We start from the raw sequence: 18,699 nt of genomic DNA, 5'->3' as shown, positions 1-18,699 counted from the left end.
GCTATTCCACCCCAGGCCATCCTCTCATCCCTTCCTCTTCCTCATCTAAGACCTGTTTTTCTGATGCCATGGAAGTCCGGAGGCGAGCACGAACCACCAGATATGGGGTCTTGGGGCCTAGATCTAGCGATCCCTACCATGCATCCAGCTTATGGCTGGCGAGCAAGCTTGGTGCCAGTGTGCCTTCCGATTCTTGCATAGACAACGGCGGTGGGTCTGGTGGGGGCATGTCGTCGAAGGAGGCTACCTGGCGCGGGGCTCGGTCATGAGCCAGAAGCAGGGCCCAGCCACGGGGCTCGAAGGACAGAGGTGCACTCGGTGATGGTGCATGTTGCGCATGCCGGGCTAGGGCCATGTGCCTCCATACGGGGTGCTCCACGGCGATGCGGTCCATCCGGCATGCACCATTGAGGGCCCCCGATCTAGATTCGGTAGGCCAGCATTTGGGCGCGGCGGGCGGGTGGCTTTTGGGCATAGCGGGTGGCCAGCTTCTGGGAGCAGCAGGCAGCCGGTGAATGGGTGCCCCCGGGGCACCTTGCCATGCCCCATGTCATGGATGACCACATCCTCGCGCTCTGCGTCTCGCGCGCCTCATCTTGCTGTCCGTGATGGACAGGTGGCCTTGACCACGTCCACCTCACCCTTGCCACTGCCCCTATGCAAACATTCTTCGGCTTCCCATCTATGCCGCTCTTCTCGGCCGGTTTTGGTCAATGGGGTCTAATTTACCTCATCGAGTAAGTCGAAGCTTCGCACGAGGGCCAAGGCCTATGGGTGTGTCATTGTGCCTGCGCTCACCAAATTGGTTCTAAGATGGCGGCGGCGGACTACAGCTCATTCCTAGGATTGAGGAGCTTAGGCGAAAGTAGTGCACGACCTAGTTGTGTGATTGATGGCGACACCATTGATTGCCGCTTACCTCCTTGGAGGCATCGATGTTGCCTCCCCACCCTATAGCTGTAACTTTGTCCCTCTCCTCCTGGTGAAAACCTAGCTCTACTTATCTAGAGCCAGTGGTGGTGGCGTGAACGATGTCTCATCCTTCTTGGAGGCACCACCATGGAGGGGGCTAGCTCAGACCTATCTCTCTTGGCTCCTTGTTTCCCTCTTGGGTGAGACTAGCCCTGGCTATCGGTCATTGCCGATGTTTCGACGAGTGTCCTCCTCTGGCATCTCTATTCCATCGGCGCTCTCCTTGATGGTGCTAGAAAATCAAATGTCGGGTGGTGTTTCCACCATAGCCGTCATTTCCCTCCATGGTTTCCTCCCCGTGGGCGGTGTTGAATGGTGGTACATGGGCCTAGAAGTGTTGTAGGTGTCACCATCAGCTTCAAGGGAGGTCGCCGTGTCCAGTGATCTTTGGCTTGTGTGTCCATCACCATTCTTAGTCCCCACTTCACTGTTGATCCTCAGATGGAGGGCGGCAGTAGAGTGGCATAGCAATGAGGAGTGGTGCAGGGCACAATGGTCACAATGTAACCAACGAGTGTACTGTTCAGCGGTGGCGCAAATCGACGATCGGTTGGCATCCTTTGGCTTGAGTCTAGGCTTATCCTTGAGTCCTTGTGTTGGTTTTCTTGTTGTTTTTGTTAAGTGTTGTTGTTGGTGCCATTGTTGTTGCTATTGTAATCTCTCCCGACCCTTATTATACTTCTCTAGACTTATTGTATCTGGATTGGTGCCATGCCCTTCCATCTTTTGGCTTCCCCGACATCTGTGGAATCAAAATTTAGGTGGAGATAGTTCATCCCTCGATGACCTTTCAAATAAATAAGGACGGGGTTGCTGAATGTTTTTCGACAATCCGAGTCACTGCACCAGGAAAACAATTTTAGTAGCGTAGGTTTGTGGTTTAGGTCTCAATGCCCCAAACCTCTTCATGTAGCACCTGTTCATCGGAGCCACCTCTCAATTCAGTCAGTTGCAACATATTGTAAGCCAAACAATGCTCAATGACAGTAGAGACAAACGTCGTGGACATTTCTATGTCAATCAGGGAAAGCTAGATTATAGCAGTTTGTATTGGCTCCTACAGTCCACCGATACGCCATCACATCCTGTCCCAAAGTTCATTTGGGAAAGCCATGCTCCACCACGAGTGCAATTCTTTGTCTTCTTGCTAGTGCACGGTGTTGACGATAGTTAACGTTCATCATAAACCGTCAATATAACTTATATAAATGCATAAAAAGGATCACCAACATAGGTCTAGGGGTTTAAATTAATAAATTCTATAAGTTTTGGTGAATCTGTGTTTATAGGAGATTTACTCAGAAAACCATCAAGGAGGGCCTATTCGTCAAAGCAAATCACATTTATTCGCAGCGAAACCGACATGGAAAGACTCTAGAAGACTCCAGAAGGCAAATCACCGAAGTAGAGGGTAGGTGGCTGCCATGTGGGGTCAGCCAGCCCCACCTGCAAGCTGCCCAGCCCCTTGGGCCCACCTGTCAGCCCCTCCTTCAAATGTTGGTTCTCCACCGCCTCCTAGATTGCATCTATATCGTTCTTTCAAGTCGGTTAGGCCTATATATAGTAGCCCCTACCCCCCCCCTCCCTAGAGCATCCCTAAAACACTAATTCATACCTCTCATTTAGAGATCAAGATACACTAGGAGGATTAGGTCTAGACTCTCCAATGTAGTAGATTAGTAGCTTGGGAGTGAGGGTCGAGTTGGGCTCATGCTCAAGTTTTGGATCTAGTCTTGGAGGCTCGACAAAGCCTTGTATCTTCACTTTCACATCTTGTTAGACTTATTATAAATTCATCATATTCCTATCTACATGATATGCTTACTTTTAATATGTATCTTGCTTAGTTGAGGTTATCATTACTTTTGTGTGTGGATTCATAGAGCGCTTAGCCTGCTAGTTTATCGATTGGGTGGTAGCAGCGGGAGGTGACAGCCCCGTCTATCCTTTGTAGTCCACTCTGAATTGAGCAGGTTCTTAAATTGTAGGACTGTAGTCGTGTCGGTAGAGTTATCTATTGTAGGTACTCTACCGTCTAAGCGGCATCCCAAAGTGCACAAGAGTAGAGTTAGTCTTAACTATAGTTGGATGTATATATACTTTGACCATGTAATAAGAATGTCACAGAAATCTACCTCACTCGTTGGTCTCCCAAGTTGACTAGTTTACGTTATCTTATAGATGTACCCCCTGAGTATCATTATCATTAATTCCTATCATTACCTTCACCCCTGCTCTAGCCCTACTGGTATGTTGACTGATAGATACTCCTTTGATATTCAATAAGTCTTTACTCCATTGTTTCCCTGTGGTAAAATATAAATAACGATACCTAGAATACTCCCGGTAAAATGCTACAATATTATTATGTGCGCTTGTGGAATCTTTCATATTCTATTTGCACTTACAAATACCAACAAGCATTTTTTGGCGCCATTGCTAGGGAAACAATTGGTGTAAAGATTTAGATCATTAACATTCTGCTAGCTTTAGTAGGATTACCTCTGTTCTATTATATTACGGAATAGATAGGACAACAGATGTTGTTTTGACCTTCCAGCAAGCTTCCACAAGAAAAGAAGAAACATTGAAGAACCCCAAGGTGCCTGAACATTCGAGATCCATCAACATTGGAACCCTGCCGTCTCACAAGTTTGTATACACATGTATGTTATTCTCTAACCATGTGTAAATTGGAGAAAAAGGTCGACGTCACAAGAATACAAATCACATCTCAAGTGACGAATATAGACGCTACACTACTCACAAATTCCATCATGTGAGTCATGATAAGTATGATAGAGAAAAGTGAGATAGTCTTGCTCATGGACTTTACACTTGATAAGTAGTTATCTTTTAATTTTTGCATACCATTGCATGTTTACTTTAAATGATTCATGCATCCACTCCGTTTAGTTTAAATTCTCTCATATCAAAGCCATAACATATTTAGTTCCTTGCATACATTCATGCCACTAGCATCTTTTTATTAAAAAAATCTCACCATGATCATGCTCTTTCATCTCTATTTGAATAAATCTCTATAATGCTTTCATGTTACCCTTTGTTTACTATAGTATGTTTAGGTTTGGAAGTATCTTTATACATCTTTTAAAGTAAGCATGGTGCTTAGTTTAAATCAAGAGGTGTGCGGCCTTGTTTCCAAAGGATTTTTAAATTAAATGTGGTGCTTAGGTTAAAATGCCTTCCTTAATCAAATTAGACATGGAGTTTAGTTTGGTTATTGAACTAAAACTTGTAGTAGATACTGGTTATTTTGTTGGACTAACCCCCACAGAAAACTCTCAAATTCAATCTTGGTAAGTCAAGAGATGAATTCACATCGAAGATAAATCAAGGCATGCGATGAACTCCAATAACTCTGTGCAAAAGAAGACGTAGCTCATACTTTATTGAAGGAAGAACTGTGAGTATCAAAATTCATTCACTTTGTCTTTTGATGCAAGTTACCTTTGCCTTGAACCATGCTTGAATGTAGTGAACAAATAAAAATTGGTTATCAAACATTATAAACAAACTATGCTAAAGTAATTCAAAACCCGCCTTTTCATTAGCATAGATGAGAACCACACAAACTATGGATAACAACCCGTATTTCAAATTTGTTGTATTCCCTTAGGTATGTGTCCATTAACATTTTGCAGGAAAGAAGCTATGCCTATTCATGGTTTAGTATGAATCTTTGAACTCAAGCCAAACCACCACTTCAGCGATGGAACAAAGGAGATGAGTGCCACAAAAAGAATCTACAATAAAAGCACTCACTCATAGGAAGTGCATAAACAAATCAACAGGCCACAAGTAATGTTGAAGGCAACCAAGCATTGAACCTTTCTAGGACTCAAGCTAGGAGGTTGATGAGAAGCAGGATGCAACTCACCTCATATTAGCCAATCTGATCCTTACTTTCATCACCTTCAATCACTACATCTTGGCATACATTCTCGTGCCAACATATGTCAAAAATCAATGGAGGTCTATCGATAGTGTCTCATGAAATCATGGGCACAAGAAGACATCCCTAGGCCATTGGAGATGAAGATTTCATGCGAGTACCAATGAGGATCTTTCTTTGATCATCAAGATGGCTGGCATATCACTAACAAACAAAGAAGAACAACTCTCTACCACGCCATTAGATGATCAAGGAGGAACTAGAGTTTGCATCTCCAATGAACCCCAACTCATCAACCAAGGATCAACAAAAATCAAGAAAGGTTGATGGAAGAAGAGCATGCAATTGGTTGGTGCAAAGAAAATCTAAAGGCAAGAAGAGGTCCGGCTCAATGGACCTAAAGCCATGAAGCCATCACTGATAGGTACAACGGACAAGTTTCCTTCAGGTATGTTTGTCACTAACCATTTCAATAAAAAGAAGGAAAACATAAGGTATATCCAACCAAGCATCATGCAACATAGAATCACATTCATAGGAGAATTCTATCATCCAAACTTGATTCTGCATTTCGCAAAATTCAAGTATGGGGGATGGAGTTCTTCATAACATCTCATGCCATGTTGCTAGGTTGTCTTGGTCATCCCAACCTTTGTGATGTGCTCAACATGTTAAATCTCTAACAAGTAAAAATTTAAATAATCATGTTCCTTTGGTCACCATACATATTCTTGTTTCTACTTAAATAAATTTCTTGAGCCTTTCAAGCTTTCTTGTTCTGTTACAAGTATGCTTCGTAATATTATTCAGACATGATTATTGAATCAAAACATACTTGTATAGAATTTGGTTGTATATATGGACTAACCCTTGTAGTAAAATATTCAAATTTTGTTGGGAGTATTAGGAGATCATTCGTAGAAACAGATCAAGGTTTGAGGTATTTTTCAAAATGATTTTATATATCTTTGCCTTAACCTTGTTGAAAATTTAAAGTAGTCATGAACAATCAAGGTACACTATTTAAAACATAGGATAAAGATTCTATGCAAATTAAAATGTTAAAACCAACTTTTCTGTAGCATAAAAGCTGACCTTTGGCTCTATGACAGCACTATTCTTGCTTTGAATCATTTGCATATTCTTTCGGATATGTGTTGTCCACTAATCTTTTGCAGAGAAGAAACAATGAGTAGAGCAGAAGGTCTAACACAATGCCAAGATCCACAAAAGAAAGGATAAAAAGATGGCATGACAAAAGAATAAGAAAGAAAGAGTGTGATATAGAAGACAAGATGCTCATAAATAGCCCAAGCAAGGAAACCTTCAAGCAGGAAGAGAAGACCACCACAAGCCATCTACCCTTCATCGCATGGTGTCATCACGCTCCAATAATAAAGGTAACATTTTAAGGTAAGTGGTCATCATTTTCCTCTTGATCTTGGTATGCACATAAATGAAGAAACAAACATGTTTGAGTTACAATTTTGCTTAATCCAGCCTGATTAACTCAACATGTTTTGTTCCTTAAGCTTGTTCATAGCACCACTTTCTTGATCTCATAATCTTAACCAAATAAGCTAAAATTTTGCATATCTTACCCTTGGAAAATAATAGTCATAATCATGTAAAGTTTGATACATTATAAAGATGGACGATCCTTCCACAGGTTAAGCAACTCCACTCTTTTTCTCACAAAATGCTACATCCTTCTGATCTTATCACCCATGTTATAAGAATAAATAATGCACATAACATTAGCTCTATCATGATTCAATGTGCCTAAGGCTAGAGTAGAGTAAATAAAGTTTTGGTTATGTTGGTATTTTTCCACCAATAGAGCCCATGCACTTGATCTCTATCTTGTCTTTATGAGTAGAACACACTTCTTGTAAAGTGTGGGGGAGTCGATCCCACATATTCTATAAGTGAAAGTTCTAAATTCGACAACAAGCTCACAACCATTGATGAGAGGACACTTGTCATCTAAGGTAGTTACACAATCATACACAATGGCAGGTAAGCATGGGATAGGAGATGGCCAACTTCCAACAACAACAGCAATAACAAAATCAAAATTGGGAGGTTCTATTCCAACACCTCCATATCCGGCCACCTCATTGAACAACCACGACAACAACCAGCTTGGGGGAGAAGGCATTCCTCGTGTATCCAAATAAGTATTTATTTCCTTTTATTATTCTTAGTTTGATTTATATATATTAGAAAAAAATATGAATAACTAAAAATGAAGTAAAAGTTATCTTTGTAGAAATATATATAGTTATAATGCGTGATCTAAAAAATGAAAACAAAATAAAGAGACTGTGTCTAGTTTGCTTAATTTATTTTAAGAGCTGAATAAAATAAAAAGGACTCTGAAGATAATCTCTTAAAATGGAAATGATGAATAGTTGCTCTGTTGTAATTCCTTTCAAGTACCTAGTTTTTAGCCTTGAATTCTCTCGAGTTTTGGATAAAACTGTTTTGATATAAGGATTTACTCTGAACTTGAAACTTGTGGGTAGCATATGCTTGATCTAAGTCTAGGTAATTGACAGATATGATATGAGAAGGTCTGAGTTGTTGTTTATCTTGTTCTGAGTGACACTAAAGTTCAGGAGATTTATCTTTTGAAAAACACAAAAATGCTACATGATGAGTTCCTGTATGATAAAGCTTGAATTCCCACCAGAGCCATACATGTTATTTAGGCTAGGAACACTTCCACATATATGCTACTTGCTTTTGCATTGAGTTTTATCAAGCTTTGTTGACCCTTATGAGAGGTTTGTCATGCTCTTAAGATCAAGATCATGTACACACCACCCAAATATGCATTACTCCTACACTGGGGTAGGCGCAAAAACATGCTTTCCATCTGAACACCAAAACATGCTTGATAGGTTTTCTATCCACCAAATAAATGCTCCAAGTTCTTGTTGCTATCTCTCAAAGTTTTGTTCCGGAAAAGAGACATGGGGCTATACAAAAGTTATTCAAAAAAAAGAGGAAGAAAAGAAAAAAAGTTGAGAAAAACTGGACAAGTGTCCGAGATATCTAAAACAATAGTTATTCAGATGCCCGTCTGAAAAAAAGAAGAGATGAATAAGATAGCCCCTGCTCTCTAGCAAATGTTTTCAAATTTCAAAAGAGAGATATGTTTCCAAGGAGCATAGTAGAATTAGGTTAGCCACCATACATATATCCACCATATACATCCACACACATGCACATCTTGATTTGATTGTATGACTTAACTCTCTTTGGATCTGAGGTTTGACTTTACAATATATGTATTGCAAGTATGCTCTATCTTTATCCCTACCTATGAACTCCACATAAGGCTTAGTGGTAGAAAGAGAAAAGGCATAACATCTTTATTGCCTTGGTGAGGATCCACAAATATCACATATATTAAGAGACATGAGAGTGTCATACAATGGAATCTCTGAGTTTTATTTTGAAAATTTATAAAAACTCCAGAATAATGGTGGAACAAAGAACTTGAGACATAGTGCTTGACTTGATTGTTCTGTCTTTCAATTGCTCAAGACCCAAGTGAAGGCTAAGAAGCCCCATGGTTGAAGGTAATATGGGTAAGTTTGAAAGTCAGATCAGTTTATTCTAATCTGGAGGAGGATTTTTTTATTGAACACTTGTGTACTTTTGAGGAGTGAAAGCATTGTAGCAACTCCTGATCCATTGCTAAGTTTGGCTTTGCGCAAGGACTAGCAAAGGTTAAGTATGGGGGAGATTGGTGACGGTAGTTAATGTTCATCATAAACTGTCAATATAACTTATATAAATGCATAAAAAGGATCACCAACATAGGTCTAGGTGTTTAAACTAATAAATTCCATAAGTTTTGATGAATCTGTGTTTATAGGAGGATTTATTAAGAAAAGGGTCAAGGAGGGCCTATTCGTCAAAGCAAATCATGTTTATTCGTAGCGAAACCGACGTGGGAAGACTCTAGAAGACTCCAGAAGGTAAACCACCGAAGCGGAGGGTAGGTGGCTGCCATGTGGGGCTGATCGGCCCACCTGTAGGCCACCTAGCCCCCTAGGCCCACCTGTTAGCCCCTCCTTCGAATGTCAGTTCTCCTCCACCTCCTAGATTGCATCTACGCCATTCCTTCAAGTCGGTTTGATCCGAGGGTCCAGAATTGATACTCTAGCCTATATATAGCAGCCCCTTCCACCCTCCCTAGAGCATCCCTGAAACACTAATTTATACCTCTCATTCAGAGATCAAGATACACTAGGAGGATTAGGTCTAGACTCTCCAATGTAGTAGATTAGTAGCTCGGGAGTGAGGGTCGAGTTGGGCTCATGCTCATGTTTCGAATCTAGTCTTGGAGGCTTGACAAAGCCTTGTATCCTCACTTCCACATCTTGTTAGACTTATTATAAATTCATCATATTCCTATCTACATGCTATGCTTACTTTTAATATGTATCTTGCTTAGTTGAGGTTATCCTTACTTTTGTGTGCGGGTTCATAGAGCGCCTAGCCTGCTAGTTTATCGATTGGGCTAAGTAGCCGAGCCTCATATAAGCATGGTGCTTATACGATGCTCTGCCTATGAGTATACCATGTTCTCTGGTTGGGTGGTAGTAGCGGGAGGTGACAGCCCCATCTATCCTTTGTAGTCCACTCTGAATTGAGCAGGTTCTTAAATTGTAGGACCGTAGTCGCGTCGGTAGGGTTATCTATTGTAGGTACTCTACCGTCTAAGCGGCGTCCCAAAGTGCACAAGAGTAGAGTTAGTCTTAACTATAGTTAGATGTATATATACTTTGACCATGTAATAAGAATGTCACAGGAATCTACCTCACTCGTTGCTCTCCCGAGTTGACTAGTTTATGTTATCTTATAGATTACCCCCTGAGTATCATTATCCTTAATTCCTATCATTACCTTCACCCCTGCTCTAGCCATGCTGGTATGTTGACTGTTAGATACTCCTTTGATATTCAATATGTCTTTACTCTATTGTTTCCCTGTAGTAAAATATAAATAACGACACCTGGAATACTCCCTGTAAAATGCTACAATGGTATTCTGTGCGCTTGTGGAATCCTTCATATTCTATTTGCACTTATAAATACCAACACATAGCAGGATACAATGCCAAACCGCCCTATTTAGAAAAAAACATCATGGATTCGCCTATGGTGAGATCTGCAGGCAGGCTGATGAAACAAGTGCATATATTGTCTTTGACTGCTGTTTTGCTAAAGATTTCTAGGTGAAACTAGAGTTTCAACCTGTGTCATCATATACGAATGGTATCTTCAACATGGAATGCCCAAAACACTTCCCAAACAAGCACTTCAGCACCTTCATCACTCTTTGTTATTGGCACCTATGGAAATGTCGCAATGGTGTGATATTCAGAGATGGGGCGCACACACACTGATAGGTCTTCCATCTAATTCACAACGACGTCAAACTATATAAGGTTAGGCTGCCCAAGAAAGACAAAGCAATAGCTGATGCCTAGTGTCAACTGTCAACTGCTCTTTCCACTATGTAATCAATGACACTATCAATCTAATGTAAAAATTGTTAACTTTGAACTCTGATGGGCCCATTTTGGGCCTAGATCAATAAAATATAACAATCAGGTTGGGAGTCTCTACCCCCATTGACCCTAAAAAAACAGAAACGTTCAATCCCATGCGTCCGATGCTTCCAAAAATATCAGACTGACTCTAGACTTATCTCAACCACTCATTCTCTATGTTAATTCTTATCCACTCATTTATAAGCCTCCACCAACACCATCCCCTGCTCTGCCTCTTCTTTAGACTCGCATCCGCCGGCCCCACTCCATCCTGCCGTGCCCCCTTCCCCCAGCATGCCCCGTCCCTCGCCACTCCATGCACTTTCCCCCACCGCACCGCACCCCATCGCTAGTCGCATCGCGCCCCATCCCCTACTGTGCGCCACTCCACCTCATCCATCGTGGCTGTGGTGATCGTGCCACCACCAACCCGATGCCACCGGTAGGAGGTTGTCATTGACCAAGACATCATCTCCTATGGCCAGCCGAAGACACCACGATAGGAAAGGAAGTCCTACAGCGAAGGTGTATGCTAGGCTATTGTTCTTGATATCCTCTTGACCTGAGCTTGCTAGCTATCTGAAAGGTCCTAATATGGCTAGAGGGGGGGGTGAATAGCCTACTTAAAAATCTACAAGATTACTAGAGCAATTTGATTAGTATGACAAATAGCAAAATGCAAACTTGCTCTAGCTCTATAAGGGTTGCAAGCCACCTATCCAGCAATTCTAGTTACTATAATCACTAGGCACACAATTGGCTAAGTCACTACTCACTAAGAGCTCTCACACTTGCTACACTAAAGAGCTCCACTAGATTAACTAAACCTACAAAGCAAGCTCTCAATTCTAGCTACACTAAAGAGCTTGCTACAACTAGTTTGTGGGAATATAAATGAGTCGGTAGGGTGAATATACCACCGTGTAGAGGAGTGAACCAGTCACAAGATGAATACCAATCAATCACTGGGAGAATACCAACGGGTAAGAGACAACTAATTTTTCTCCCGGGGTTCACGTGCTTTCCAGCACGCTAGTCCCCATTGTGTCAACCAACACTTGGTGATTAGACGGCTAACAGGTGTCACACAAACCTTGTCCACATGATTGGACACCGCAAGGACCTACCCACAAGTGAGGTAACTCAATGACATGAGCAATCCACTAGAGTTACCTTTTGGCTCTCCACCGGGGAAGGTACAAGACCCCTCACAATCACCAGAGCCAGCCATGAACAATCACCAACATGTGCCAAAGATCCTCCACTGCTCCAAGTCGTCTAGGTTGCAGTAACCACAAAGAATAACAAGAGATCCATAGCCACAACGATCCCCAAGTGCCACTAGATGCAATCACTCAAGCAAATGCACTTGGAATCACTCCCAATCTAACTATGATTAATCAATGATGGAGATGAATGAGAGGTTTGCTTAGGCTCACAAGGATGTTAGGAATGTCAAAGTGCCTAGAGAGTGAGCCAAGGGCTGGCCAAGACACTTAAATAGGGAGCCAACTTCAAAAGAGTCGTTGGCCCCTCACTGTCTATTTCTCGAGCCGACTGGACACGCAGATGGGAACTGACCGGACATACGCTCTCAGCATTCGGTCCTCCATTGCCATCCACGTGTCCTCCTCTTTAAACCTCAGCCATAGATCTTCAACGGTCAAGTATCGGCACTCGTGTAGTTAAGTGATGACCGGACTCACCGCTCGAACATCCTGACGCCTCACGGCTTGAGTCCGGTCGGTTCCAATAAGCTCCCAAAGCATGAAATTCATGACCGGACACATCAGGTCAATGGCGACCTAACGCACCCTAGTGTCTGGTCCTCCCACTACTTCTCTATGTGTGTTCTTAGAGTTGACAGCACCATACATCATACCCCACCTATTGTAGGGCCGGTGCGTCCGATCACTACTCACACCACCTCTGCAAGAGATGACCGGACGCGTAGGTGCGTGCAAACCAACGTCTGATCACTCTATGCTCATCTTGGCTAGGTTTGTGCCAAAGTTTAAAATTGACTGGACTCGTCGAGCAACGTCCAGTTAGGACGACCAATGCGTCCGATCACATTGCAGCACCTCCTTTTCTTTTTCTACCTCCTCAACCACTTCACCCTTGCTTCCAACTTGCTAACTACAAAGTGTAGAACTTGTGTGCACGTGTGTTAGAATTTTTCAATGTACTTTACATGGGTCAAAGTTAGCACACTAGGTTCCTAAATGCATATGCAAAAGTCATGTCACCTAGTGGCACTCGATAAACCATTTAGCCAAAGATTTCCCCTCTTGATAGTACTGCTATCGATTCTAAGTGCACCTACACCCTCTATGGTGTCTTAAGTGCCAAAACAAAAACCTATCATATACCCTTGCCTTGATTATCTTGGTTTTTGTTTTTCTCTTTCTTCTTTTCCAAGTTGAGCACTTGATCATCATCACACATGGTCATCTCATCATTTCATATGATCATCACCATCTCTTGAGTGTCATCATGCTTCACACTTGGATTGCACCAACCTAGCTTATATCACCACTCATGACAAAGGTTAGTGCTAGGTTTCATCAATTATCCAAAACCAAACTAGGGCTTTCAATCTCCCCCTTTTTGGTAATTGATGACAACCTATTTATAAAGATATTCAATAAAATCTTTTTGGATTCATGTTGCTTGCCCAAGCATATTACCATATGTAAAGATTATGAACAAGTTTCATCAACCCAAATTGGTAGTATTAGCTCCCCCTACATATGTGCTAAGAGTTTGGATTTGACAGCCTACACATATGCATGGATTAGAAGTTTGGGAGAGTAATAGCTACCAAATGATGCTAAGGTGTAAAGAATAGACCTTTGAAGCATGATACCAATCAGAGTTGCCATTTGAACACCATCCTTAGCACCATGATTTGCTAGATATCACTTGAAAAGCAAAGACAAACTAGATACCTTGTGAGATCAACATTAGAAGCAACGTTCTAGTACCACTTGTAAAAGATCAAGGAATATCTAGCTCTCCTATGCATGCTAGTTTTCATTTCATTAATCATTTTCTACAATCTAGCATACACCACACAAGCACAGATAGGGAATTTAAGAACTTGTGCTATGCAAGCAAACATATGTAATGCACATACAAGTTTATGAGCTTGCTCCTCCTACTTGTGTGCTTTAAATTTTAATTGATCCCCTTATAATGTCATTTCATTTATTTGCTCCCCCTATCTTTACTATCTTTGTGAATTTCTCTCCTCCTTTGTCAACAATTAGCACAAAAGGTGAGCTCAAATTTTAGATAGGTTGAGGTGAAACCATGTGAAGTGAGGATCATTTTTCTAATTTGGTTCAATCTAGATCACTGGCAAAAGATATTTAACTTGGTTTGATCCAAGGGCAAACTTTTTCACAAGGGTTATTATGCACCATGTTGAGTTAAACACTTATAGCTTATTTTCTAGATCAAACACTAGGTTCACAAGCCCACAAACATATCATATGCTACCACTAGATCATTTCAAGCATACAAGCAATAGTGGTACCATACAAGCATCAAATTCATTTGATTTTCATGAATGAGCCTAAGACATTATAGGAATGACTAGATGCACTAAACAAGTCCTTAGCAATGGATGAATGACATGTCAAACAACTTTACCTTGCTTTGCTCAAAAGAGAGGCATGTCATATAATGGGGGTGTATCAACACATATTTGAGAAGTCAAGTATGTTCAATTCATTCCTTAGCTTGCAAAACCTCTTCTCATCAAGTGGCTTGGTGAAGATATTGGCAAGTTGATCATCGGTGCCCATACTCTCAATACAAATGTCCTCTTTTTGTTGGTGATCTCTTATGAAATGATGGCAGACATCTATGTGTTTTTTGTTCTTGAATGTTGAACCTGGTTGTTGGTGAGCTTCACGTCACTTTCATTGTCACATAGCAATGGCACTTGCTTGAATTTGATTCCAAAGTCACTCAAAGTAGCCTTCATCCAAAGTAATTGAGCAGAATAACTACCGGCCGAAATGTACTCTGCTTCGGCGGTTGAAAGTGCTACACTATTTTGCTTCTTTAATGACCAAGACACAAGTGATCTTCCCAATAGTTGACATGTGCCCGATGTGCTCTTTCTTTCAACTTTGCATCCCGTATAATCAAAATCCAAATATCCAATCAACTCAAATCTTGCTCCTTTGGGATACCACAATCCAACATTTTGTGTATGCTTTAAGTACCTCAATATTCTCTTTATTGCCTTCAAATAACTTTCTCTTAGTGAGGCTTGAAATATAGCACACATGCATACACTAAACATCACATCCGGCCTTGATGCAGTCACATAGAGTAAGCTTCTAATCATAGACCGATATATCTTTTGATCCACCATATTACCACTAGCATCACTATCTAAGTTTCTATTTGTCCCTATTGGTGTACTAATAGCTTTAGCATCATCCATTCCAAACTTCTTGAGCATGTCTTTGATGTACTTGCCTTGACTAACAAATGTGTCACTCTTCAATTGCTTGATTTGAAGACCAAGGAAGTAACTAAGCTCTCCAATTATGGACATCTCAAACTCACTTGACATCATCTTTCCAAACTCCTCACAAAAATCTTGATTGGTTGATCCAAAGATAATGTCATCAATATAGATTTGCAATACAAACAAGTCATTGTCTAGCTTCTTGGTGAAGAGACTGGTGTCAACCTTTCCCATCTTGAATCTCTTAGAGAGTAGGAAATCTTTCAATCTCTCATACTATACTCTTGGTGCTTGTTTCAATCCATACAAAGCCTTTCTCAACTTGTAGACATGGTTGGGCTTCTTCTCATCTTTAAAACTGGGAGGTTGCTCAACATACACAAGTTCATTGATGTACCCATTGAGAAATGCACTCTTCACATCCATTTGGTATAACTTGATGTTGTGGGCACAAGCATAGGCTAACAAGATCCTAATTGCTTCCAATCTTGCAACCGGGGCATATGTTTCTCCAAAGTCAAGACCTTCAACTTGAGTGTAACCTTGAGCTACCAATCTTGCTTTATTTCTCACAACTATCCCATCTTGATCTTGCTTGTTTCGAAAGACCCACTTGGCACTTGCACGGATTATTAGGAACTAAGTTAGTAAGAAGCTCTGCCTATCATCCGCAAACTAATGGGCAAACTGAATGAGTCAATCAAATCTTAGAAGATATGCTGAGAGCATGTGTCATCTCGGCTAAGGGTTCATGGGAAAAGTGGTTTCCCCTAGCTGAATTCTCTTACAATAATAGTTATCAAGAAAGTATCAAGATGGCACCGTTTGAAGCTTTGTATGGTCGGAAGTGTAGAACCTCGATGAATTGGGTTGAAGCCGGTGAAAGGAGATATTATGGAATTGATTTTGTTCACATTATGATCCTTAGGCCTTTCAACTAACTCCCATACTTGATTTCTTGTGAAGTTGTTTAGCTCTTCATGCATGGCATTCACCCAATCAACATCCTTCAAAGCTTCATCTATCTTCTTAGGTTCAATGGATGACACAAATGAGAAGTGCTCACAAAATGATACCAATCTTGATCTTGTTTGCACACCTCTTGAGATATCACCAATTATAGAGTCCAATGGATGATCTCTTGCAACATTTGTTGGTTGGAGCACTTGCACTTGATTGCTTGTATTTGATTGATCATTTGGTTGAGATGATGAACTAGCCACTTGTTGTTGATCTTGCACTTTATTATCATTTGCACTTGCTTGAACTTGATCATGAGAACCACTAGCTTGCATATTTGAGTTGGAGAGCACTTGATTCTTGTCATCTTCAACATCAATCACCTCTCTATGCCTTATGTCACCAATATCCATATTCTTCATTGCATTGACCAATTGAATGCCTCTTACATCATCTAGATTCTCATCTTCCTCTTGGGAACTATTTGTTTCATCAAATTCCACATCATGAACCTCCTCAAGAGTACCATTGCCAAATTCTAAACTCTATAAGCCTTGCTAGTAGTGGAGTAGCCAAGCAAGAAACCTTCATCATATTTCTTCTCAAACTTGGCAACCACCAAGAGTACCAAGAGATATGTAGCCACAACGATCCCCAAGTGCCACTAGATGCAATCACCCAAGCAAATACACTTGGAATCACTCCCAATCTCACTATGATGAATTAATGATAGAGATGAGTGGGAGGTGTTTTCTTAGGCTCATAAGAATATTAGAAATGTCAAAGTGCCAAGAGAGTGAGCCAAGGCCCAGCCAAGACACTTAAATAGGGAGCCAACTTCAAAAGAGTTGTTGGCACCCTCACTGTCTATTTCCTAAGCCAACCAAACACGCAGATGGGAACTGATCGGACGCACGCTCTCAGTGTCCGGTCCTCCATCGCCGTCCATGTGTCCCTCTTCAAACCTTAGTCGTAGATCTTCAACAGTCAAGTCTTGGTGCTTGTGCAGTTAAGTGATGACCGGACTCGCCACTCAAACATCTTGACGCCACGCTGCTAGAGTCCGGTCGGTTCCAATAACCTCCTAGAGCATGAAATTCATGATCAGACATGTTAGATCATTGACATCCTAACGTGCCCCAATGTCTGGTCCTCCCACAGCTTCCCCGTGAGTTCTTAGAGCTGACGTCACCATACGTCATACCCCACATGTTGCAGGGCCGGTGCGTCCGATCACCACTCGCACCACCTCTGCAAGAGATGACCGGACACGTAAGTGTGTGCAGACCTATGTTCGATCACTCTCTGCTCCTCTCGGCCATGTTCGTGCCAAGGTTTAAAATTGACCGGACTCATCGGGCAGCATCCGGTCAGGACGACCCCTGCATCCGATCATAGTGCAGCACCTCCTTTTATTTTTCTATCTCCTCAACCGCTTCGCCCTTGCTCTTCCAACTTGCTAACTACAAAGTTTAAAACTTATGTGTTAGAATTTTTCAAAGCATTTTACCAGGGTCAAAGTTAGCACACTAGGTTCCTAAATGCATATGCACAAGTCATGTCATCTAGTAGCACTCGATAAACAATTTAACCAAAGATTTCCCCTCTTTATAGTACGACTATCGATCCTAAGTGCACCTACACCCTCTATGGTGTCTTAAGTGCCAAAACAAAAACCTATCATATACCTTTGGCTTGATCATCTCAGTTTTTGTTTTTCTCTTTCTTCTTTTCCAAGTTGAGCACTTGATCATCATCACACGTGGTCATCTCATCATTTCTTGTGATCATCACCATCTCTTGAGTGTCACAATGCTTCACACTTGGATTGCACCAACCTAGCTCATATCACCACTCATGACAAAGGTTAGTGCTAGATTTCATCAATTATCCAAAACCAAACTAGGGCTTTCACTATCGCAGATCCCCACTAGGTAGGCCATGACCGCCGCCGACATTGTGTAACAAGAGTTTTTAGACATGTTGCAAGCCTATGTTTCATGTATTCCAGTTATTTCAGATGTATATTTCAAGTGTTTCATACGGATGTTGCAAAAGTAGATTGGGATGTTGCATATGTTGTAATGGTTGTACATGTATGTTGCAAGCATATGTTCCCAATGTTTTATCTGTTTTTCAGACATATGTTGCAAGTGTATTTATTTGGATGTTGCATATGTTTCACACATATATTGTATCTAGATGTTGCGTGTGTTTGCAATGGTTTTCAAGTGTTTTCATGTGTTTTTGCAAGTGTTTCGAATGTATGTTGCAAGTGTTTCAGCTATTTCTGATGTATGTTGCCTGTGTTTCATCTGGATCTTGTGAAAGTCGATTGGGATGTTGCACATATTGCAGTAGCTATACATGTATGTTTCAAGTGCATGTTCCATGTTTCAGCTGTTTCAGACATATGTCGTAAGTATTTTATCTGGATGTAGCCTATGTTGCAGTGGCTATAGACATATATTGCAAGCGTATGTTCCAAATATTTTATCTGTTTTAGACGTATGTTGCAGCAAGCTCTTCATGTTGCAAGTGTTTCAAGAGTAGGTGCTGGAAGCTAGCACAAGCAGAGGCGGTCCCCACGAGTGCGCGGGAAGTGAGCAGGCGCAGGGCGCAGGCAATCCCCATAGAGCGGCATGGCGCAGAGCAGCAATGCGGGCAAGCAAGCGGGTAGGCAGGCGAGCGAGCAAGCGTAGCAGGTCAGCAGCCGCGGGCGTCTGTCTAGATGTTCGGGCGCTAGCAGTACCTAAAAAAATTTAGATCTTGTCCCATCCTATTCATTCC

The sequence above is a fragment of the Miscanthus floridulus genome, chromosome 18 (assembly GCF_019320115.1).
Source record: "Miscanthus floridulus cultivar M001 chromosome 18, ASM1932011v1, whole genome shotgun sequence".
NCBI classification, from domain to species: Eukaryota; Viridiplantae; Streptophyta; class Magnoliopsida; order Poales; family Poaceae; genus Miscanthus; species Miscanthus floridulus.
This window is presented reverse-complemented; position numbering follows the sequence as displayed.